Source organism: Camelus dromedarius, chromosome 17, assembly GCF_036321535.1.
Source record: "Camelus dromedarius isolate mCamDro1 chromosome 17, mCamDro1.pat, whole genome shotgun sequence".
In the NCBI taxonomy this organism is placed as follows: domain Eukaryota; kingdom Metazoa; phylum Chordata; class Mammalia; order Artiodactyla; family Camelidae; genus Camelus; species Camelus dromedarius.
In genome coordinates this window covers 38,397,157-38,422,152 of record NC_087452.1, presented here as the reverse complement: position 1 = coordinate 38,422,152, position 24,996 = coordinate 38,397,157, and the positions used below count along the sequence as shown (strand labels likewise).

The 24,996-nt window shown below is 50.1% G+C and overlaps 2 long non-coding RNA genes across 2 annotated transcripts in view; both read left to right on the top strand.

Annotated features, from left to right (window-relative positions):
- The window catches only part of LOC116158202 (uncharacterized), a 43,808-nt gene extending 30,224 nt beyond the window's left edge, over positions 1-13,584 (top strand). The window contains exons 5-9 of the long non-coding RNA XR_010384897.1: positions 8,299-8,433; positions 10,765-10,863; positions 11,002-11,062; positions 11,705-12,101; positions 12,813-13,584. This is a non-coding gene — a long non-coding RNA (uncharacterized LOC116158202). The remainder of the gene's footprint in view (positions 1-8,298; positions 8,434-10,764; positions 10,864-11,001; positions 11,063-11,704; positions 12,102-12,812) is intronic.
- A 2,959-nt stretch (positions 13,585-16,543) lies between these two features.
- On the top strand, positions 16,544-21,965 carry LOC116158204 (uncharacterized). Its single transcript, XR_004142401.2, has 4 exons — positions 16,544-16,735; positions 17,494-17,619; positions 18,292-18,503; positions 21,713-21,965. It is a non-coding gene; the product is annotated as an uncharacterized LOC116158204 (long non-coding RNA).
- Positions 21,966-24,996: the final 3,031 nt, after the last annotated feature.

Genomic DNA, 24,996 nt, shown 5'->3' with positions numbered 1-24,996 from the left:
ATGGAACTAATGCCCACCTCTTGCAATTACTGAAAAGATTCAATGACTAGTCTTAGGACTGAGCACTAGGCCAGCTTCTTGGGGAAGGATGATTCATTCATGTAGAAATGCAGGATGCTGAAATTTTAATATTCAATTCAACTTCATTTTTAAAAGCATTTTTTATTGAAGTATAGTTGGTTTACTATGTTGTGTTAATTACTGGTGTATAGCATAGTGATTCAGTTATATATATATACACATACACATATATATATTCCTTTTCATAATCTTTTTCATTATAGGCCATTACAAGGTACTGAATATAGTTTTCTGTGCTATACAATGGGACCCTCAATTTCATTTTATGTGAAACTGATTATTCAGTTAGGGGATAGCTCTCCGTAGCGGCTGCTCTAAGTGTCCCATCCCATCCCTTTTGCCCACCTCTGAGTTGACCTGCAGAGGGGTAGACAGAGCTCCACGTGCCACTGGCCAAGCACCTGTGTTCCCTGCTCTTCTGTTTGAGGGTTTTCTCCATCACAATGGGAGCAGCTCTACCTTCAAAGGCAGAGGAGTCAGTCCCCAGGCTCCCCTAACCCAACACAGGACAGGATCAGTGGGCAAATGACGCAGCTTTCCTGTCTCTCATGGGACGGGTGTATTCTTTGTTTTCTTAGGGGTCCACTGAGCCCCTGTTGCCCACACCGGCAACTGACTCAGTAGCTTAAACTCTGTTGGCTTTTCTTCTTTCCTGTCTCACTTTCCTACTCCTCACTTGGGAGTCTTGCCACTTCCCGGACTTTAACCAAGAATAGGAGTCCATGTGTTCTGTCTTCCCAGATTCCCCCAAACCTATCCCTTGTTGCCTCAGAACTCAGCCAGGGATGCAGGGGGCATCTCCAGCTTCAGCTTGCCTTGGTTTAGCCCGCAGGGGTTTGTGCTCAGCCACTGAGTCAAACGTGGGGCTAGAGGAGTGGTCCATGGCGTCTGAATGTGTACTCCTGCTGGATTTTTCCCTGGCTTGCTCACATGCTTGGATGAGAGATGAATAATGATTCTGTGCACCAAGGTTACCAGTCCCCTCTTATCTCTTGAGGGTGATTTTTGTTCCCCACCCTTGAAGACAGTATGGAGAGGGTATATGCAGAGAAAATAACATGACCCCATACCCGAGGTGTGCTTCAGAGTCCAGCCCAGGGAATCTGCCTCACTCCAGGTGTCAGATGTCGATATTTACTGCAGCCCTGAGCAACTGTGGGAGGACTCTGGGTGACTTGCAAAAAATCCATGACTCAGGAAGCCACAGACAAATTGTAATGTTAATTTATGAGCTGGGTTTCTTATGCCTTGGTTATTTAAAGCTGCTAGAGTTTTCCCATACTACCTTCTCTGGTATGGTTCTAATAGCTCCTTGACACGGCCCTTCTGTTACAGCTTTTCTTCTAAGAAGAAAAGCAAAGAACCACTGATGATGCTGATAAGCAACAAGTGAATCACTGGGTGACCTTGAGGAGTGACTTGAGTCCCTCAGGTGTCCAAGAATGAGGCCTGCTGTGCAGTGAGGGGGAGGCTCAAGGAACGCATCCCCTCTGGTGTTGGCAGTTTTCTGCTCCAAGGAGGCCTGTGAGGGCTGCTCCTACAACTCCTGGGCTGTGAGCTGATTCTTCAGATCCCAGCCTCTCTCCAAGCCTTGCCAGCTGAGACGTTTGGAACAGATCAGGACTTGGTTTCACTGTTTTAGGGTTTCCATGAGGAGCTAGGGTTATCCAGTAGTTTCACAACGACAGCTGCCTCGGTGGGTCCATGAGGGACACATTTGCATCTCAGAAAGGCATCATCACAAGGGTGGCCCTCTGCTGTCAGCCCTCTGCAGCTCACACCCCAGGCCTTTCCAGCTGAGTGTTCTGATGAAAGGCAAAAGTTGGGGACACAGCATTGTAAAATTGAGCTGTCAGCCACTGTTAATTATATTTTTCTTTGAAACTTGTTAGATGGCAGCAGGTTCATTTCCTTAATGGTATTTATTTTAGAAATAATCAAATGTATTTCAGTTTCCTTTTTTTTTTTTTAATGAACATACTGGGTATTGAACCCAAGACCTCAAGCATGCTAAGCATATGCTCCACCACTGAGCTATACCCCACCCCTAAATGTATTTGAAATCTCTGATCAAGTAGCAATAAAGGCGTGAAGAGGCAGCCCTGAAGTCTGATGGGGACACCATATCAGTCAGGGATTCTAGATGCACCGCCCAGATCCTTCTTCAGGAATAAAGGACTTACTCCCCCAGCTGTATGGAGTACTGCCCGCAGCCCTCCCAGGGAAGCCTGTCAGCTCAAGAAAACTGCCTTGCAATTGAATGAGATGACTGGTCAACCCAGAGGTAGAAAGGGCCAGACGTCTCGCCCCAACTCATCACAGCTCCAGGGCTGAGCCCTCGTTGGGACTGCACCGCAGCACAGCTCTACTTCTCCCTCTGCTCAGTTCTGCTGCTTTTCCTCCCTTCCAAGGTGTTGATTCCAAAATCACTCCCTAATAAACCTCCTGCACATAGTTCTCTGTCTCAGAGCCTGCTTCCCAGAGAACCTGTCCTGAGACAGTACTGCCACAATCAGCTGCCCAGCCAGCCCCTCCAACTCAGTGACTTAAAACCAGCATCCTGCTCACTGGTCTGTGGGTCAGCAGGGGTGGCCCTGCTCCAGGTGCTGGCCATCTGGGCTTGGTTCAGGCTCTGAGTTGGTTCAGGCCTGCTCTGTGTGCCTCTCACTCATGCTCCCTAGAGCTACTTGTTCTTCCTGGGCTAGGTCACCGGAGGGCAGGACCATGAGCAGAAACACAAGATGCCTCCTTATGGCCTTGGCTCAGAGCTGACTCTGTCCCTTTGCCCACCAGGCCATGGTCAAGTTTGACATCAGTGGGGCAGAGGAATAGACTCTGCCCACCATAGTCCACTGTGAGGCTAGGCAGCAGAGGGAGGCAGGCATCCTGAGAACAGGATCCAACCTGCCTCAATTGTTTATTCTCTAATTCATCCATTCATGCAGGACCTACTGAGCATGAACCATGTGCCAGGCACTGTCACAGGTGCTGATGCTGAAAAGATTGCCCTCAGGACACTCATGGCCTGGTGCGGGAGAGAGCCAATAAACAGTGCATTACAGCAGTGTGGTGAGTGCTGCGACCGGGGTGGGCACAGACCATGGGACATGCAGGAAGGACACTGTGGTGGATGGTGTGGCTTCCTTCCTCCAGCATCCATTCCTCCTTCCAATCAGCACCTCGGAGTTGCCTCCCCTTGTGACAGCATTGGTGGCATACAGTCTCAGAGGGGCTGTAAACCAGGGGCCCGGTCCACCATCATCCCAGGGCCAACCATGTGGCCCAAACCAGTTGTACTTTTTCCAGCTTGGAGGAGTGGCATGAGATGATGGATGGAGCCACACCCCCCATTCTAGGGGCAGCACCTTGCCAGGATGTCCAGGCTGTTTCTGTGGCTCCCTCCCCACATCTGATTCTTCAGCTTCCTGTGTGTACTCTGAGATCTCTTATGCCCTTGCAACAGTTTCTCATTTTGCTTCTGTTAGCCAGATTGGGTGTCTGCTATTTTAACTGAATCAGGGTCTGAACACAGGCTTGGGCACAGGGAAGGAACCGGGGAACAGCCCAAAAGAGGAGGCCTAGGAAGCTAAGCCCTTAAGCAGGAGAAGGAGCTGGCAAGGGGACAAAGGGCAGAGGTCTCCAGGGAGAGGGGGCAGCATGTCCAGAGGCCTGGAGGTGACAGAGAGCCTGGCCCAGCCAGGAAAGACAAGCAAGGACACGAGAAAGGTTTTTGTTTATAAAATGGATGCCCAGGGTCTGCCTGCTGAAATCCCAGAGCACAAGGTGTACGGGGAGCACAGATCTGTGGGTTTATCTAGAAAGTCCCTTCTAGCTTCCAGCTTCCAGAAATGAGACAACAGCTGAGGACCAGCCCTGAGCCCCTCTCCTTGGAAGCTGTGACTGCAGTGGGTTACTCTCAGTTGAGTGGTGGGGCTCCTTCATCCGTGTTGTCGTTCCCTTGGGGTGCAGAAGCCAAAGCTGAAACTGACGATGGGATGGAGGGCGTGGGTGTGAGGAAAAGTACCAGCGCAGGAGCGCGGACCGCAGAATCTGCGAGGACAGGGACCATCAGGTATCAGAGGACACGGGGATGGGAGATGCACCAGCCCACGTTGTGACAAGGGGCAGTCAGGGTTGTGGTGGCCACAGACCTACTTCTTTCTCCTCTGGAAATCTTTCTCTGCATCTGGGGTGCTCCTCACCGAATTCCGGTAGCACCTGCCGTTTACTGCCTGCTGCCCTCTCCTGGCGGCCCATGGAACTGCAACCCTGGGCTTACTCTTCTGCGGATGCATAAGCTCTTGGCCCAGGCAGGCATCCAATGGGAGGATGTGGGATCCAAGAGGGGTAATTTTGTTCCGCCACCACATTTTACAGATGAAGAAACTGAGGCCCGGGGGCGGGGCATCACTTATCCTGGGTCTTAGGCCACATTAGTGGACTTGAGCTTCTTAATTACAGCCACAGATGATCTCTGTGGCCCATAGTCACCTCCAAACCTGGGAAAAGGGCTGCTCCTGAGAACGCATTTGTAGGGTTTAACTACAGACATTATAGAAACTTGTCCACAGTCAGCTGTGTGATTTTGGCTGTCACTATTGTAGCTGTTTATCACCCCAAACATGTTGGATTCCAAAGAATCTGAGCCCCAGAAGAAGAATTAAAGGACAAATAACTAGAGACCTGGTTCTTTACCTCTCAGGGCAAGATTCCAACCTCAGATACTTCTAGAGTTAAGAGATGCAGGGAGAACGAATGGGGCAGACGCTCCTGAAGGATGTGTTACTACTCTGGTCTGCACCTTTTAGGAGATGCTACTATCCTGAAATGTGAGATCTGAAAGTCCCTCTCGACCTGAGTGACCACAGGTCTCCTCCACCCTTAGTCATGGACCCAGCCTTTCTTCTTTGAAATCCAGCCACACAGGCAAGTCTTTGACACTGCAGCAGTGGCTTGCTTGTCTTGGAGGTGAAATGAAATCTTCGTGGTCTACGGGATGCTGAGGGTGAAACAAGATCCTATTTCTAGCCACCTTCTTCCCTCGGAGATGCCAAAGTGCTGGAGCTGCATCCAGCCAGTTAAGACTATGCCTTCTTTCTGAAACGGTGATTATAAACTGTGGGCAACAGCCACCCCAAGGTGGCAGGAGTTGGCGGGAATCAAAGGGGAGGAAAGAAGAGCTTTCTGTTTTTAAATGCTGATTTGGGGGTCTTGGATATTGCCTACCCAAGTGGGCAGTAAACGCCTACAGGAGGAGCTTTGAAACTGTGAATGTCGTTGACCCCGCAAAGGACTTTGCTAGAGTAAGGTGTGTCTTCCAGGCTGAGATGAAGCAGGAATCCAGGAAATGGCCCAGAAGCAGAAGGTGGGTGATGTGAGGGGGGCAGAGCGATGGTGCCCACAGGGAGTGGACAGAAACAGGAAGAGGGGGTGAGGCACAGACAAAACATGAGAAGTAGGAGAGAGCAGCTTCCTGTCTCCAAGATGACAGCTGTAAAAATTCATGAGTGTGACAGAGGCTTCTGGCTCATCACCCAGCCTTTTCCCTTGACTTCCTGGGGACACAGCTGGACCACATTTCCCAACCTCCTTTACAGATAGATGTGGTCATGTGACTGACTTGTGGCCAATAGGACAAGAGCAGCATGCTCCTGGAAAGCCTCCCATGTGTGACTCTTTCTCTGTTCCCCTGTCTGCCAGCTCAAGGTCAAAGTCCAAGGTGGGGGGCTCCATGAGGAAAATGGCCAAGCTGCTGTCAGCCTGGGTCCTTGAATGACTGGGTTGAGCAGATGGCCCCATTCACCTCGTGCCCTCACCACAATTTAGAAACACCTATTTTGTACTGTGACAATATGTACCTTTATTGTATTAAGTCAGTAAAGTTTGGGGGGTTAGGTAATTAGGTTTATTTATTTATTTTTTAACAGAGGTACTGGGGATCGAACCCAGGACCTTGTGCATGCTGAGAACACACTCTACCACTGATCTATACCCTCCCCACCGCAAGAATCTCTTAAAATTGCTGTAAGTGCTAAGGGATCATGATCATGATAAGATCGCCAGCCATGTGTGCAGTTAGGGACATGGTTACCCAGGAGGGAAGCAAGCAGAGGAAATATCCTTATCTCTGGTTCCACAGTTGAGTATGTTGAGGCTTAAAGAGATACAGTAACTTGCACAGGCTGGCACACCTGGCAAGTCCTTTGTCAGGACTCAGACCCACGTTTCCTGTGCACAAGGCAAGCTGGAAGTTGCCTGGGAGTTTAGGCCAAGGGACTCCAGCAGCCTGCAGGCAGCCCTTGGACGAAGATGCAGAGGCTGCCTTTTGGGAAGTGAGAATACAAAAAGGATCTGCGGCAACGTGGATGGAGTTCTGACATGGTCTCTAACGGGATCTGTAAGAGGGCCCTTCCCTTCACAATACTCTTTAGACCTTCTGGAAATGTGGCCTGCATTTTGGGCAGGATGACTAAGGTGCTAAGTCTACACTGGCTCCCAGAATTCCCCAGTGGGCTGAATCTCCAGTTGCCCATAGCAGCCTCTGGTTTGGTAATAAACCCTTTATAGCTGCCTTCCCTTCCCTGCCTTACTTTCACTAGGAAACAAGGTTTTTGCAGGAATTTCTTCCCTGGTCAGATTGTTTGTAGGAAGGCTTGGTTTTCTGAGTTTCCATAATTCTGCAAACCAAGACTTGCTCCCCTCCAGCAAGTGAGAAACAGTTCCCCCTGATTTCTGGCAGAGGGCAGCATTGAGTTTTCTACCGCAGGGAGATCCGTTCCTGGGCTTGCAGATGACTCCAGCTCAAAATAAAGAACAACAAATTGAAATGAGGATTTTAATCGCTGTGAAGGGGATGAAAGGCTGTGTCAGCATTTCCATGGTACGTGCCGTCTTTCGCGGATTTATCAGCCCAGCTGTAAAAATATGCTTTATGCTAGGATTTGGCAAGAGCAAGGCTGCAGTCCCTGAAAATCTATCTATTATTAAAGATTCTGCTTTCAACCAAGTTGGAAACGTGACCCTGTGAAAATGGTCCAGAGTGCCTCTCTGCCCCTCGGGGCAGCCCACTCTCCCACCGTGTTCCCTGCCAAATCTACTCGGCACCAGCTCAGGGAAGCGGCAGAGGCGCAGTCCCTGGACCTCTCCGGAGGCGGCTTGGCATTCTGGAAACGGTTACATCGAGGAAGATGCCTGGTTCTTCGTGGAGGCAAAGGGGTGGGCCTTGTGGGGCCCCGTCTATGTGGCTGGAGGTGGCTCTCCTCTGAGCACTGGCTCACTTGTTCCCTCTCCCAGGGCCCACCAAGGGGGAAGGGGGGCGACAACCACACAGTACGTTCAGCCCCTCGCCTTGTGATGTAGAGACCCCTCTGATGACGTCACAGGTGGACGACTCCCAGGCTGAGTTGACTGGAAACCTTAGACTCGTTCAGATTTGAGCTCTTGAAAGGAATAAAGATCACGTTATCAGCCAAAGAGGCGGCAGTGTGGCCAGAACAGGACCCAGTCTGAACCTTTGTCACAATCACATCAACGTCTGCTTGGCTTCAAACAGGACCAAATTTACAGAAACTTTGATGTGCTCTTTATTTGAAACAGAGTGCTGGGGGTGGGTGGGGGGCTCTTTATAATAAAAGAGAAAGGAGCAGAACGGCAACTTTCATGAGTCCTTAGTATGTGCCAGGGTGTGTTTATCAGGGCCTAGGTATTAGCAGTCAAATCTTCCCCCAGCACAGTGGTAGGTACTGTTACTCACATTTAAAAGATGAACGAATCGACATTCAGAGGTTGGGGAACGCGCCTTCACAGAGGTCTCTTGGAGAGCAGGTGGCGGAGTGGACACTCGAAGCCAGGTCTTCCTGATTCCAATCAGGTCTGAATTTTCTTCCCTGGACATAGTCCGGGAGCAGCGCTTTGGGGTTCCTCCAGCCCACCTCCTCATCCTCCCCTGGGTGGTAGGCAACCTGGCCCCATGCTTAGTATGCCAGAGCCTAGCAGACTTCCTGCTACTGGGACAGGTGACAGCTGCGGAGGGCAGGACTCGGAGCAACGGCTCAACTCTAATGGGGCAGGTTCATTTTTAATGCTAGCCTTTTTGAGTGCTTGCTGTCTACCAGGCACAGTTGGCAGGGCTGTGTATAGGTTATATCTGTCATCTCATTCACTCACACTCCAGCAAACTGCCTGCAGGTAGGGACTAATATTGTCTCCATTTCACAGATGCAGAAAACGAGGAACAGAGAGATCCAATACTTTGTCCAAGGTCACCTGCAAGCCTGCTGGGGATGAAGAGGGGATTCCAGCCCAGGCAGCTTGACTCACAAGACCAAACCAGGGAATGCTGCCTAGGGGAGGGTGAGTTTCCCCAGGCTCGGAGCAGTCAAGCAAAATCTGCATGTTCACTGGTAACCTAATCACAAGTGGCTGGACTGGACAGAATTTCAAGCCAGCTGGTCCCCCACTCTTTCCCCTCCATGGGCCCTGTGCTCAAGTGAGCCAATGCTCAGAGGAGAGCTACCTCCAGCCGCACGTTTCCCAACGGCTGCTCTGGCCTTAACTTGCTCCCAATCTTCCGCTGCTCTCCAGTCCAGCCCTAGCAGGACTCGCTGCCCTACCCACAGTGCTGGGGCTCTAAGAGCTCTCTGGGAACCTTATCGTTTACTCTTTCTAGAGCATCTTGCGTCATTTAACCTATACTATGGAGGAGTTTTAGAAACCAGCTGGTTTCATGTTACCCAGTCTTTCTGTGCCTCACTTCCTGTGAGCTGAGCATAAACACAGGATTCCTGGCATCTGAGCCTGGACTGGCATGTGGCTATGGTGAAGGCTCAGCCTGCCTACCTGGAGCAGGTTTGCTGGGGATTTCTGATTAATAAGTTGTCAAATAGGAAAAGGAGTCAGGAGACCAACCTCCCAGCTGAGGGTGAAATGACATTTCTGGAAGTTGGCCCAGAGTAGGGACCAGATATTTTCTTCTATAGAAATTTACACCTGACCGCGCTCAGAAGGAGGAATCGTCTCATAGAGATTCAGTCTGCAGCTGGAGGCAGGGGACCAGGACTCATCCTTCCAATGAAAATAACCCCAAGGATGTACAGGGATTTTCACTGTTTCTAAGTAACGGTGACTCTTCACAGAAGCCTTCACAGAGAGGCAGGTAGGAAGGCGGCTTCTCTCTTTGGAGTTAGAGGTACCAAGCTAGGAAGTGATTTATCTGAGAGCGTGAAATGCCAATGATCAAGAAAGGGAGTGCTTTCCCAAGCACCCGATTGAATCCACAATTCTTTGATGCTGACAAACCACTTATTTGAAACAATGCTGACTCATAGCATTTATCAAGCACCTTTTATGGGCTGGGCTCTGGAGAAGGTGCTTTGTACAATTTATCCTCACAGTATTCTTAAATGCTGGTACCATTATCATGCCCATTTTACTAATGAGAAAACTGAGGTTCAGAGAGGTTCCCTAACCCACTCAGGTTACACAACGGGCAAGTGAAGGAACTGTGATTATAACCCGGTTCTCTCTCTCTCTCTCTGCCAAAGCCAGTGCCTTCCCTCTGTTCTGCTCCTCAGTCCAGCGAGCACTTTTAACTATGTATCGACAACCTCAAAAAATGTTCCCGCTCTTTGATCCAACTAATCCACTTCTGACAACCATGCTCAAGAAATAATTCTAAGTGCAGAATAAGCACCTTACAGTTCGTTGTGGTGAATTACACACTGATGTGTACCCCTCTTCTTCCCTAAATCCCACTGAAATGATGGAAGAAATAAAAAGGGTGCTTATTGTGGACAGTCAGGAGGAATGGGATCAATGTCCAGAAGACTAAGGAATTTCCAGGAAATATAAGACAAATAGAAGAGCAGATTGGTGAAGAAGTTAAAATGAAGCTGTAGCGGGGAGGGTAGAGCTCAGTGGTAGAGCTGCTGCTTAGCATGCGCAAGGTCCTAGGTTCAGGCCCCAGTACCTCTACTGAATAAAAGAAGACGCTATTGTTTTTTAAGTCACATGATATGAAGTATAGCATCCAGCACTGCTGTGTCTTTCTTATAGCAGCTCCAGAGGAGAGCACACAGGATGGACAGAAGGAAATAAAAGGATAGGGTAGGACGCCTGTCCTCATCCTAGTCTCCTACTTTCCCTCCTCCTTTCTCACACGAAGCAGTTTCCCCTTTTAAGTTCTGCACCCTAGAGAAAAACAGTTGGCCCTTGAATGACACTAGGGTTACGGGCCCTGATCTGCCCACAGTCGAAAAGCCAGCTGGAACTTAGAGTCAGCCCTCAGTACCTGCCGTCCCTCCATATCTGCGGTTCCGCGTCTACGGATTCAACCAACCTGAGATAGTGTCTATGGAAAAAAAATCCACGTATAAGTAAGTGGACTCACGCAGTTTAAATCTGTGTTGTTCAAGGGCCAGCTATGCTCACCTGGGTACACAAACATGTTTACTGCAACTTTGTTTGCAAATGTGAAAATTAGAAACACCCCGAATGGTTGTCAGTAGGGGAATGGTCCAGTAAATACTATGAAATTCCGTGGCCTGGTTGCAGACAATGAGCTACTGACAAGCTAGTGTGAAAAGATCTCTAAAACGTGTTAAGGGGAGAAGAAAATTCCATAACAATACGTATAATGTGCTACATAAAAAAACCAACCCACAAACAAAATCTGTATTTCCACAGGTACTTAGACATGTGACTAAATGAGCAGAAAGACACAAGAGTCTGGGGAAGAAAAGCATGAAACTCCTCTCCAGAGAATCCCCAGTGAGCTGCAGAAAGGTATGGCGGTCTTCATGGCGAAGGAAGCCAGGGCAATGAAATACGAGTTGTTACCATTAATGTGAACTCATTGTACCCACTAAGTGGCGGAATCTGGTTATTTTTAAAAAGGTGGTTGCAGGTCTTTCTGTATTTCAGGACTGTTCTGCCCAACGCAGTCACCGCTAGCCGCATGTGGTTACCGAGCGTGTGAAAAGTGGTGAGTCTGAGTGGAGATGTGCTACACGTGCAAACTGCACACCGGATAGAAAGCATCTTGTGAGATACCAGAATTAAAATATCTCATTTATAGTTTTGTATGGAGTAAATGTGGAAATGATAATATTTTGGATCTTTTGGGTTAGATAGAGCATATTAATCTCACCTGTCTAATTTTTTTTTTAATGTAGGCACTGGAAAATTTACCATTTTATATAAGGTTCATATTCTATTTCTGTTGGCTGGCACTGATTCAGTGGGAATCAGCTACAGAGAGAAAACAGCCCTTTGGTTTCAGAGACCAAGTCCTTGGATCCAGACCTGGGGGAGACTTTGAGGCAAATGGGAGCTCAGTTGCTTTGTATGAGAAAGGAGGAGGGAAAGTAAGAGACTAGGAGGAGGACAGATGAGGGTGGCCTGGGGCTGGGTCTCCGGGGAGAGAGGAAGTGAAGAAAGGATGGGAGGGAGGCCCAGGAACACGGCAGTAGCTGGAGACCAGGGAGACAGATGGCTGAGAAAGGACTCTCTGATTCCCTGGGGCAGGCCAGGCAGTGAGTTTTGCCAGCAGTGAGGTCTGTTCATAAAATTTAAATGGGTTCCTGATCTATGTCGTAATACTCCTCTGCTGTCCCCACACTCCAAGGACAGACTGTGTGGGGCCGAGGCAGCTGTGTCCCTGCTTGGACAGGAGAGAAGAGGAGGAGCAAAGGTGCCAGATGACATGACAGACCCCCAGAAATCCTTGGAAGGACCCCCAGGAGCACGGGGCTGCTGGCAGGGAGGTGCATGGTGGCTGGAGATGTTCATTAGGTTTTGAAGGGAAGGAGCACCCCAGCAGGCTGGCTGACACCAGGACCCGAGGCCGCTTACAGGGGGGGTGTTGTGATACCCTCCGGAGTGCTGGGCAGCAGCTGAGAAGTTTGGTGGCAGTGCTAGCAGGGAAGTTGACGACGTGGATGCAGGCAATGCTAGAAGCCACAACCAAATAACGTGGAAACCTTTCCAAACAACATGGAAAGGTCTCTAGGATCCGCTGTCAGGTGATGGAGGGAGAAGGGCCCCGTGCGGGTGGGCTGTGTGTTCTCAAGGTGCTTCCCCACCTCCCCCTGAGACAGCTGTACCCTCCTCAGCCTGCTTGTGTCTTAGGAGGCTGGCTTGTAAAGTCTGCACACACAGGCCTCCTTGCCCCAGACTTCTGGTAGGGATTGGCCAATGGGGGCCCTGCAGGAGATCCAGAGAGAGGGAGGGCCAGTATTTAGTCCCTGCCTCCTCTCCTGCTTTGCAGTACGTAGTCCCTCCACCTTGAGGCCTGTCCACAAAGTGCACACTCTCAGTCTCTTTATGGTTTCCAGCATCTCCTATCTTCATCCCTGAAGGCCTTGGCCCCCCCCATGGTCCCTAGCCCTGGCGAATTGCACACTCCTACTGCTTCCCCCACCCCCTCCCAACCAACCACACCTTTGTCAACAGTCTTTCATGAACCCTTCCTCAGTTATCCAGCTCGAGTCAGCCATTTGCTTCCTAAGGAGACCCTGGCCGATACCAGGACACGCCGTATGCTAACTTTTGTGCACTTCAGGGAGAAGGCAGAGTGAAAATACACATTCGAATTTACAGAAAGAAATACTAGAAAGATACATAAGAAGCTAGTAAGAGTAGCAGGTAGACTGGGAGGAGAGAGTGAACCAGGGTGGAGGTGGAGCAAGACTTCTCAGTGTGTCTAATTTACATGATTTTGATTTTGAATCCAGGTGAACGATGGTCTATCAGAGAGAATGAAATGGGAAAGAATCTTCTCCATCCCAAGGTGGATTATTTGGAGGAACTGTTGACTGAAATGGAAACACACAATGTGAGAGCTGTGCGTTTCAATTTGATCGGGGACTTATCGAGGACTCTGGCCCAGAAGGCGGCCTCTCAGGGAGCTCTCAGAAACTGTTCCGAAGAGCTGAGGGGGGAGGCCATCGCATGTGTGATTTTAGAGAAGGGTACGTGCAACCAAGCACACATCTTGGAAGAAGGCTGCTGCCAGTCACGAGGAACAGACATCTTAGTTAATGATTTTAGTGCTTTTCCAAGTACGAGCAGATGCAAGAACCTTAGGTTCATAACATTTTCTCCTGAAAATATGTAACCAGCTGAAGGCCCATTCTGCCAGTTTTCCCAGCGCACAGAGCACCTCGTTCCTGATCTCCACCCTGAACTCCTATCAGGGCGTGTTAAAGGTCAGTGACAGCAGTGGCTAATGACTCAGTCCTTGTAGAGCCGGATGGCCAGCGACATTCTTTAGTTGGCAGATTTGATTGAATCCTGCGTAGACCTTTGGCCGAGGGAGCTCCCAGTCTTGAGGAGGAAAGGCCACAGCACAGAGGGAAGTGGCCTCTCCTAGCTGGCTCCATCAGGCAGGGCTACAGCCAGGGCCCCGTCTGCCTCTCTCCCTCCTCCCCCGTCCTCCTAGGGCTCTGGCCTTGGCTACCAGTGTCCTAGAGGTGGTGCCACGAGGGTTTCCACCAGGAGCGATCACAAAACCAAATTACACCAGTAGAAAACCAGGGGGACCGGTCCTGAAAGCCAGCATCGTGGAGAGATAGCTTCCATCCTGCTCATGCCAACCTTGACAGATGCTGTTTAGTCTGTGGTTTTTGCTACTGGAAGTTTCCAAAAAACCCAAGGAAATCCATCCCTTTGGCTGTGTTGCCACATGAAATGCCCCAGGCATGTGGCCAGTGCTTGGAGAATGTTCCCACTTCCAACCCACCCCCATTTCTAAGTCTGACCCCAGGGCCTCACCCCAGGCGAGAGTGACACGGACCTGGAGCTCAGAACCAGACCCAGAGAGGACCTCAACCTCACGGAAAGAGAACTTTGACCTTTGCCATTTCCCATCAGCTTTGTAGAATAATCAGAGGGTCCAGCTGGGGAGCAAAGCTGCATTCACCAAGCTTAGTTTTTGTCCCTCGTTAATCCTCCGAGTCACCGTTATGTGGTAGGGAGCAGCCAAGTGGAACTACAGCCTTTTGGCCCCAGCAGTGAATGATGACCTGCCTGTGTCCCGCATGAGTCATGAGCAGGGTGGGTGGGATCTAAGCCCGGATCTCCGGACCCTGGTGCAGTAGCATCTCTCCTCACCCTCGGCAGCGAGGGAGCGGGGAGACGGCATGTGGGCACCCAGCTCTTAGAGGATGCCCTGTGCATGGCGTCCTCCCAGCTTGCTGTGGGAGGCAGGTGTAGTGGACACACAGATTGCCCTAGCAGGTACCTAAGCAGCATGACCTATGTTCAAAGATCCTCCTTCCTCTGTGGGCGTGTGGCTGGCCAAATCTGTACCCCTTTTGAGGTTGGGCATAGTTCATGACAGCACTGCCAAAAGTGAGCCCTGGTCCCAGACATTTGGGAAATACTGAGCGAGGGGCAGCCTGTGCTTCCCTGAAGCATTGTCCCTGGGCCTTGGTCAAATGTCACCTCACTGAAGTGTCAGCCAAGGTCTGTTCATCAGTTTGGCTGAACCCTGGGCAGGGACCAGGACAGGTCCATTTTACTTGGGTAGGAGGGAGTCACAGAAGCATCTGTGAAACAGAGGGGCTGTGCATCTCACGGGCAGACCCGAGGGCAGAAGGAGTCCATGGCTGAGGCCGGGGCTGTGGAGAGAGAAAGGAAAAACACTCTTCAAAAGCGTCAAGGACACGCTGTGCCCCGGACACACACTCAGCTATGGGCAAAAAGCTTGTCCCCTTATCCCCTTTTTCCTTTTACTGCCCCTTTACCCTGTGCCAGGCTCAAGTGCTGGAGAAAGCCATTTTCACGTGCTCTCAGTTTCCAGATGGAGATCTGATGCTCAGAGAGGTAGACTGACAGTGTGCATAGCCCTGAAGTGGTTGAGCTGGAATTTGAACCCTGTCTGCCTGAAGCTTAAATGTTCCCACTTTCCAGAACACTTCTGCACATTTACCCACAGATCTGAGCAAGTTGTCGGGAGGGAGAGAGGGAAGAATGAAGGGGACCAGCTCAGAGACAGAGAGGAAATGGTGAGGTGGAGGCACGGGAAATCCTGGCCACGTCCACAAACGCTGCCAGCACAGAAACAGCTATTTTTTAATGTTGACCGGATGCAGCCCCAACAAAATGGCAAGGACAAAATGCATTTGCTTCTGCAGTTTGCCTTTTAAATACATTTTTCTTCAGCAGTTGGAGCCCTGGTGAACATCTGAATCTTCCTCAATTAAGCCTTTGAAGTGAAGATAATAATTTCAGGTAACAAAACAAATATGCTTCAGGCTTTGTGGCCAGAAGTCTCTCCTGACCTCTGAGACCCAGTCCCTGCTTTTGATAGACTTGCCGGAAGGCGCTCCAGGGAAGAGGGACATCCTGATAAAAATGGCCCAGGAGATAAGGAGGAGGAGGGCAGACCAAGCAGATGCTGATGACCACAAATCCCACCGCACCCACCAGGTCCCTGGATGGTCGGTCACATTTGAATCCTCTGTTCCCTGTGGGCTCCCTCTGCAAGGGGGCCATGGAAGGTTCTGGAGCCAAATCCACTTTGGGATGTAGGACTCCCATACCCCCTCCAGAATTCCATAGGAAAACTTCCCATGCAAATCAAGCTGAAAATGCCCACCAATTGCAATGGCAGTCACTCCCAGCTCTGCCATGCTGGGTGACCTCCAGCAAGTTACTTAACTTCCCCACGCTTCTGTTTTCTGTTCTGGAAGGTGAGTGTGACAATGATATAACCTACCTCCTAGGGTCATAAGGGGAATACACTGTGAGGAGGTATGCAGGGCACTAGGAAAGATACTGGGGCACAGAGTGCTCTGAAAGTATGCTGTTTTTATGTGTTCTGGTGAGGCTGTGCAGTTGTAGGATGAGGGTTGGGTGGGGAGTTTATCGCACATCTGCTATATGTCACAGAGTTTCCATAGGTGACCTTCAGTGCCTTCAGTGATCCCTTAAGAAAGAGGTTATCACCAGAGTCGACAGATAAGGACTCAAAGAGCATAAATAACTTTGCCCAGGGTCATGGAATTTGCGGACCAGGGGTCAGGGCTTGAAGACATATCAGCCTGGTTCCAAGCACTGTTATCTGATCAGCCCACACCTCCTCCCAGAAGCCCACCAGGCCCGAATTTATATTCCTGACACCTACTTAGGTTGGGAATGAAATGACAGCCCTGGAGGTAGAAGCTGGGAACCAGGGCCACACTCGCTCACACTCCCCTTCCCTGTGGGTGGACATTTTCTGTCATTCACAATCAGCTGGTGGGCCCAGTGGGGAAATTACACTGAAGCAACTGAAAAGTGAGAAGAAAACTACAAGAGGAGTTGGATCCTTGGGTCCCGGCAGAAAGGGACACATTACAACAGAAACACTTCTCTATTTTCTGCCAGGCACAGTGACAGAAGAGGCAGGCACATGAGGGAAGCACGTGGGTGACCGAGCACCTAACCTGGCCAGCCTTCACAGCCACAATCTCATTTAATCTCCACAGCAACCCCGTGAGATGGTGATTAGTGTGCATTTTATGGGACCACTCAACTGAGGCCCATTTAAGTTAAACAAGGTGCACAGAGTTGAACAGCTGGGAAAGATTTAACCGGGTCTGCCTGGCCCGAAGTATCCAGGTTCCTCTTGGCAGCCGCACTTGGGGTAACAGTGACGCCGCTGGAGTAACAGGTAACACGCGACCTGCACCTGCCAAGGCTGGGCTCCTCCCCAGGGCTACAGTCTAATAACACTTCCACCGACTGGCATAAGAAAACAGGCAGAGCTGGGATTCCAGGAGGAAAGGGATTGGAGAGGGAGGAAAGAGGGAGACAGAAAAGGAAGAGGAGAAAGAACAGAAAGGAATTAGGGAGACGGGGAATTCAAAGCCCTGCTTCTGGAGCGAATGGTGCAGCGAGTGAGAAGCAGCTGGAAGCTACAGCAAATCTCAAGTCGCTGCCTGCTTGCAAAACAACAAAACAGACCCATTTACCAGCCACAGGAGTGGCTGCCTTACTTTCTCCTTCCTCCAGGGGCTCAGAGTTGGGAAAGCTCAGGAGAGAAACACAAGCTGGGGAATGGTTTCCCACACGATGGGGAGACCAGGCTGGGTTTGCAGGAAGGAGGCAGCCCAGTGCGGAGCTAGGTCAGGTTCGATCCGACCCAGGCAGAACCTACAAATGTTGGCTGCTGTGATGAGGCCGTGACACATTCAAACAGGCTGCAGGGATTGGGGCCCTCCTCTCTGTAACCCAAAGCGGGCCCCCCCTCCCCAGGGCCCCTGCATTTCTCTCTGGCTCAGGGTTGACCTTGATCAGAACCATGAAAGGCTCTGGGATTGGCCTGTCCAGCTCCCTCATTGCTTTCAGATGGAGAAAGAAGGGAGGAAAGAGCCTTTTTGTGATTCCCTAGCAAGTTTGCTTTTTGTTTCTGTGTGACCTTATCCCCAGCAAAGAGGTTAAGAGCTCACAGGGCTCTTTGGATGGTGTACCAGGCCCTGGCAAGACCTCACTGCCGCCTCTTTGTCCAGACGGAGACCAGAAATGGTTCCTACAGTGGCCGAGCTTGACAGCAAGGTAAATGGGGGGCTGTGAGGATGCTGGGTTGCTGGTCATGTGCACTGGCTGAACTTTAGGCAGGACAGCTTTTTGCTGGGCATGAGTCACCCTTCTCTAGATGTTCCCCGTGTCCTCCTGGGGCACCCAGAGCCGCCTTTGTGGCACGCCTGTGCATGGGAGCACTTGGGTCAGACCAAGGCGGGGGCCTTGGGGGAGGGTGGCCAGAGCCTGGCCAACACTGATGGGCAGGGCAAGTCCCATATCCAAGGAGTTGCTCCTAACTCCGCCCAGAACAGAGGGAAAAATAACCCCAGTGATGAGAGGAGGAAAGGAAGGCAAGAGTAAGCAGTACAAAGGGATGGGAGGGACCTTCTTGTTCTGTTGCTCAGAGGAAGTCATGAGGGGGTCTCAGGAAGCTGAAGGCAGATCCCCCACTGCCCATTCCTCTGGGCCAGTGGTTCTCAACCCTGGTTGCATATCAGAATCATGGGGGAACTTTTCAAAATACAGGTTCCCAGGCTCCACCCTCCACCACCCCAGCTTTGGCATCAGTACGCTGCAAAATCTCCCCCAGGTAACCCTAACCTGCAGCTCAAATTGAAAGTGGTCAGGTATAGGCCGAGGCACATGAAACTTTCATTGCATTTGATCAGCCAAGATCTTATTAAAATGGAGATTCTGACTTAGCAGTTCTAGGACAAAACCTGGGAATCTGCATTTCCACCAACTCCAAGGCGGTGGTGATGCTGAGACCGCTGGTGTAGGGACCACACTTTGAGAAGCTAGACTCCAAGCTGGACATCTGGAGCAAAACCGAAGGAGCCCCCGATCTCAGAGGTGGACACTGAAGCCCAAGGAGGCCACGGAGCTCATGAAAGGGCCAGCCACCAGCGTCCTGACAGGTGAGGAGCAGCACGGCTGTGCCTTGTACACATGAGCTAATTTTTTGCTGCTGAAAGTCTCCAGGTGTTCTTGAGATGAAGGAAGAACTGTTCTCTGTGAGTGATGTCACAAGGGGTCCCTTTATGGCCCAGAAAGGTCTTTTGGACACTCAGGCAGAGCACGGAGGGGATGAAATTCAGCCATCCAAGCTGCCCACCTGTGGACCCTTCCCACCTGCTTCGGCCAGGACCAGGGACAGAGCAGGGGTGGAAGCGGGGCTGGGTCTTCAGCCCAGAATGCTCTGGGAAGTGACGCTGTGGAGCCTGAGTGTGGTGGGTCCTCCCTGTGAAATAGGGAAGGTTGAAGACCCTGATGCAGAGTCAATCACTGTCAAAGGTCATGATTCTAGAATAGGTCAATTCCCCAGGGAGCCTCACCCCCTGGCAGCTTTGCAGCCCTGCAGGTCCTGCTGCTCTCAATGGGCCAGCCTCTCTTTCCTGGTTCCTGGGTCGTGTCCTTGAGGGAGTCCGTGTGATTGGCTCAGCTCTACTGACCTCCACACTTCATGGCTCAGCTGCTAACGATGGGCGAGGCTCCCCTGGGTCACTCTTCACCCGGCCATCCCTGAGGATGGTTGGGACGTGCTGGTGACACCCCAGATGACGAGTCTGGCCGCACCCTTGGAGCTGGCCAAGGCTGGGGCTGGGCCCTCACAGCCCTATCTAAGCAGACTTGGGAGCAAGTGGCTTCAGTCCCTTGGGGTGGGGCTTAGTGACCCCGCCAGGCCCCCCGGTCATTCCCCATCCAAGCACCTTTGGCCATGTTGAGAGGACTTTGTTGGTCCTGATATTTTTCCTGTTTGTCCTCAAGTAGGGATGATGACAATGCCTCTAAGAAACTTCACATGAACAAAGTTGTATTCTAAGGCTTTGGAAAGAAAGAAAAAGTGTGAAGAGGACAGAAAAACAGGGAAAGAGAAGAAGGGCTGGAGATTTGTCATAGTCACGCCATTTGTTTGCCATCGGAATGTCAGGAATGGAGCTCTTGAATAGCTGTGGGCTGTGATTCTAGCTAAAACTGATCACCTGGGTGACAAGAGTGACACAGACAGACTGCAGACCTGGAAGCTCACAAGACATCAGGCAGTTTCAAGATGGTCTAATACGTGGCAACCCAGCCCCCAACCCCAGACAGAAGCGTCGCTGGGGGCTCGGCACCCTGGAGGTGCTGACGGGGCTCTGCAGGGCCTGCCGGGTCACACGGGAGCCAGCTGTGGCGGCACTGTGCATGTAACAGGTCCCAACCGAGGGACCACCCTGTCTCTGGTTCTCATTGTCAAGGAGACGTCCCCATCTGGTTAATCGCTATCTCCCCAGCCCCTAACCCTGGGCCACTGCCAGAGCACATCCTCAGGAACACTGTTAAGTCAGTGGACAAGCCTGTCACCGACCCTGTAAGTGGCCGGCCCGGGAGGCAGTGCAGCTCGGCAGGTGGGCTGGGGCCTTTAAACAACACTGCCTGGGCACACATCCTGGCTCCACCATTCATGGGCTGTGTGACCTTCACCTTGGGCAAGTCATTTACTCTCTCTGTGCCTCTCCTGGGGGTAATAATAGTACTTGGGCCCTAGGATCGCTGGGAGGATTGAGAGAATTAATATATGAGAACAGGCCCCAACTCACTGTAGAAAAATGTGCCATCCTCCTTTACAGCTCGGAGATGAGACAGGTGCCTCCCGTTTTTTCCTGTTCCATCACCTGTCTCTTTGGTGACCTTCCTGGGTGAGCAAGTGTGCTCTCTGAGCCCTGGTCCTCCCCGCCTTCTGCCCTGAACTGAGTTCACTCTCCTTGCCCACCGACACCTTAGCCAAGCTGGCAGTGTCCCGAGCCCTCCGTCCTCTGGCCCCAGGATCCAGACATGGATGCTGCTCCATCCTTAATAACTGCACGACATGGGGCAAGTTATGTGACCTCTGTGCCTCAGTTTCCTTCTATGTAAATGGAGGTGAAGCACCACATTATAAGGGTGAGGTGAGGTTTGGTGTCAGGCATCATGTAAGTGTTATATAATCGTCTGCTACTTTTATTAATAGTATTATTATTGTCATGGGAGTTTTCTTGGCTTCTCCAGGGACCAGCTCCTCACCATTATTGCTGTCTACCTGTTTGACATGGCCTGGCACATATTCATTCATCAAATTCATCAAATATTTACTGAGTGCTGACCGTAAGTTACGCCCTGGGGACATAAAGATGTCCAATGGTCTTTTTTTCATTGACATATAGGTGATTTACAATATTAGTGTAATGTATAGCATAGTGATTCAGTATTTTTAGAGATGTACTCCATTAAAAGTTGTTGCAAGATAATGGTTATAATTCCCTGTGCTGCACAATATATCCTTGATGCTTATCTATTTCATACACAGTAGCTATATCTCTTAATCCCATCCCGTAACTCACCCCTCCCCAGCTTCCCTGTCCAATGGCTTTTTTATTTATTCCTTTGGGATCCTAGTCTGGCTTCCTGATTGTCTACACTTTCTGGTGTTGTTGCTGGAGTAACATCTACCACTTTGGGGGCACTTACCTTGTAACTTATATGCCCATTACCCAGTTAGATCCTTACACAACCCTGGAAGCTAGGGAAGCTGAGGCACAGGGAGGTTAGGTAACTTGCCCACACTCCTACCGTCAAAGCGGGCAGCACTGGGGTTTAAACAGAAGTCTGTTTGACTCCTAAGCTCTCCACCATGCTCTGGTAAATCCTCCTTCCTTTGTGGAGCCCACCTCCCTATTCCAGGTGGCCGCATTCCCTGGGCACAGCGAGACCCTCTCCCAGTTCTGTCCCCAAGAAACTGAAAACCCTTCAACTCCCAGTCTCAGCTACCAGAAAAACTCTCCTTCAACCAGGAGCGTTCGCAGTCAGCTCTTTTTGTGGGACTATGTGCATTCAGATTGTCTTTGGAGGTGCTTCCTGGAAAATATTAGCCCACAAACTAAACAACTGTTTAGAGATGCCATCCAGAGAGGCACAAGCACTCCAGGAATCGTTGACTGTGAAAAGGGGTCACGAGGGTCCAGGTTCTGGGCACGGACTTGGGGACAAAGCAAACGCCATGTCTGTCCTTCATCCCACAAATAGCTGTTTCTGGTAGCAGGTCATTCGGGAGACTCTCATGACTGATGAAGTCAGGGGATGTTTTCTGATTTTCTGATTTTTTGATCAGCCCAAGCACAGGGGAAGAGCATGGGTGGCTGACCCGGGAATCACCATGTCTACCTCCACCAACCAGGATGAAGCCCCGCTCAGCCTTGAAAGTACACTTGCCTTTGTCATCTACAGAGGCCCAGACCCACCACCCCTTCCCATTCATTGTCTTCAGCCCATCGGCCCACACAGTGAGCTGAAGTTCTGGGGTGTGCAGCACAGCACAGGGGCCTACGGAGGACATGGGGAGTCCAGTGTGAGGGCCCACAGCCTGCAAGGTAAACTGGCTCTTTTGTCTATTCTTTTTGTCCTTTGTACATTGGACTACATCAATGGCACCTGCTGCAGAATTTGCAAAATGTAACCAAAGTGTTAAACACATGCCTGCCCTTTAACCCAGCAATTCCACTTTCAGGAATTTACCTTTCAATGGTAGTTAAGCATCTGAATCAATTTAGCTACAGGTTCAGACAATTACTTTTTAATAGTAGCAAGGGATTGGAAACAAATCAGACGACCAACAGTAGGAGGTTGGTTACCAAAAGATGGGTATGACAATCACACAGTGGAGGGATACTTGGCCATGAAAATGATTTTGTAAAAGTATATTTACTGTACTTGGAGTCCAGATATATTGTTATGTGAAAAGAGCAGTTATAAAATATGCTATGATCATATGGCATGATCCTATTTGTGTGTGTGTGTGTGTGCGCACACACCTCTCTCTGTGTATCAATGTCTACATGTGACATGGTGTTTGGTGTTTCATTGTCTCAACAAGAGCTAGAAGAGTGAATCACCACTTCCAAGGAGTCTAAAGGGGCCTTTTGTCTTCAGAAGGTGTGTGTTGATGGGGAGAGCTTATTTCCCCAAGATGCTTCCATCCAAATGGAGACAGCACCCTTCAGATGATACCTGGCCTCTCTGCATCCCTCCAGCTCCGCATCCTTGTCACCCTCCCTGCAGGGGGTGGTGCTTAATCTGATTGTGAGTTTGGAAGGAGAAGCTGGGCAGAATAGCCCAAACCCTCTAGGGTCTACTATCCCATGTTATGAATCTCACAGGACAGGCCTCCTGGTCCAGCTCGGCCATGATCGGGTGAGTGAGATGCCTAATTCTGGGATTCAGTATTTGGAAAACCTTTTTCTCCAACATCAGTTTTATCTGGTGGATAAGTGACCTTCTGGTCTCCATCTGCCTTACTATTCCTTTGTTTATTTCTCAGTTGGTTCAGGACTCAATGAGGAAATGAGAAAGGGGGTGCTCTTCACCAGCCCCCCGCAAACACCTCAACATCCTGGGCCCTCTTTTCGAAACAATCAACCCTATACTGTGAGAAAGAGAGTGAAAGCAACTCCTTTTGTTCTAAGGGTTGAACAGCTAAGCTGTCTGATGGCTGGGGGCTTATCCCTGAAGAGGGAAAGGAGGCTGGGAGCTGGACAGCAGGAGGATTCTGACTGAAGTTTCCAAGAGCAGATGGAGTCATACTGGGTTGGCTGTGTGGGACTATGAACAGTGCCCTTGGGACCCTAAGCTTGGGGTGGCCTTGAATGTGCAGCCATAGAGGAATTAGGGTCATTGTCTTCCCTTGGGCAACTCAAGAGGGCTGTGCATAGAGTGAGGTCATCAAGGGGCACTTCTCAGCCATATGTATGTGACCACAGTGGTACATCTCTTACCATGAAATGGGATGGTCACGAAAGTGCTTGTGGTAAATTACAAGGTGCTCAGAGGCAAGGATTGTGTGAAGACATATGGGCATTTCTCTGTCCCTCGAATAGAGGCTTTCCATAGCTTAAGGTGCTCCACCTCTGGCAGGACTGCTAGTTCTCATTGCATCAGGTGCTCTTTGTGCACACCCACTGAACAGCATCTGTACATGAGAAAGAGGCCCCACAGTGTTTGGACCAGTGCATCAGTAAGGCTGCTGTCACTGAGAAAGGAAGACACACAAAGACTCAGACAACCAATGGCCGTGTTGCTTGGTACCCTGGCTAGCATGGCCCCAATGAGTAACGGTCATAAGTTTCACTGGGCTCTGTGGCTGATGAAGCATTTTCATGTGCATCCCATTACTTGATCTTTTTAACAGCTTTATATGTTACCTGTCATTTCCTTCCCCAAGGAGGCTTAGAGGGTTTAAGTACTTTGTCTAAGATCTCACAGCTGGCTTCTCCCACAAACAGCTAGGAAGTAACAAACAGAAATTGGGTCTGCAGACTCTCCTGAAAGGAGTAGCATTTGGGATGGACTGATTATAACTAAAGGAGGAACTTAGAGGAAATGGAGATGGAGAACTGCAGTAGGGGTTTGTCTAGGAAAGAAAATGCAATGACTCATCTCCTTAGCTGTACAGAAGTTCCTCTTGGGCTGGGGGGACTTCATTTATTTGGCAAAAAGACCTTAATCAGTGCTTGGTGGAGAGTGTGGGTGCTTGGTGGAGAAAGTGAGGTCTTGAAGTTGAGGTTACTCTGCCATATACGCCAAAATGTGAGAGCTACTTTTTAACCACTAGAGGAGTCTGGCAGAGAAAGCAGGAAAGAAGAGGAAGAATCAGGGCAGAGGGCAAGATGCAGAGAGGTGGGAGAAGGTGGGGTAAGTCAGTGTGGGGCGGCTAGAGGCTGCCTGAGAATCAGAGATGCTCTTTCGTATTTTAAAGTGGTGTTGCTTTGACAGAAATCTGTTCTTATCTCCCCTTCTAGCCCTTTCACTCCTGAAATAGTTGCCCAGTTCTGCTCAGCTCACAGATATTTTGTGTGAGAGGGAATCTTGATGTATTTGATGGGACTTGTGGCGTGTAACAGCAAAGATAAGGACCACGCAGAAGCCAGGGCAGGGCGTTGGGAGACAGGAGGAGCCATGAGCACACGAGCCCCCTAAGGGTGTGCAGAAATCTTGGGGGTAAGCTCTAGGTTTCTAAAGGTCATGAATCTGCTGGCTCAGGCCAACTTTACCTGGATCTCTACCAGGTAGGAGGAGGCAGCTAATAAGTGGGTTATATCACAAAGGAAGGTATTAGGGTTGACATTTAGTGGAAATTTACTTTTCTCTCTAATCAAGTTCCTTTGCTTGAGTCAAAAAGCAGGAATTGATAAATGCAAAGAACAACAAACCTGTTCCTTGTCCCATTTCCTGCCTTTCTTGGGAACAAGGCTTAATGGACCTTTTTTTCTTCTTTTATATACAATGTAACTTGTTATATATACAAGTTACATTGTATATAATTAGTCATACAGAAGCTTTTTTAAAAAACTGGGGCAGATTTTCAGATATCAAAGAACTTGAAGAATGCTGCACAAATGA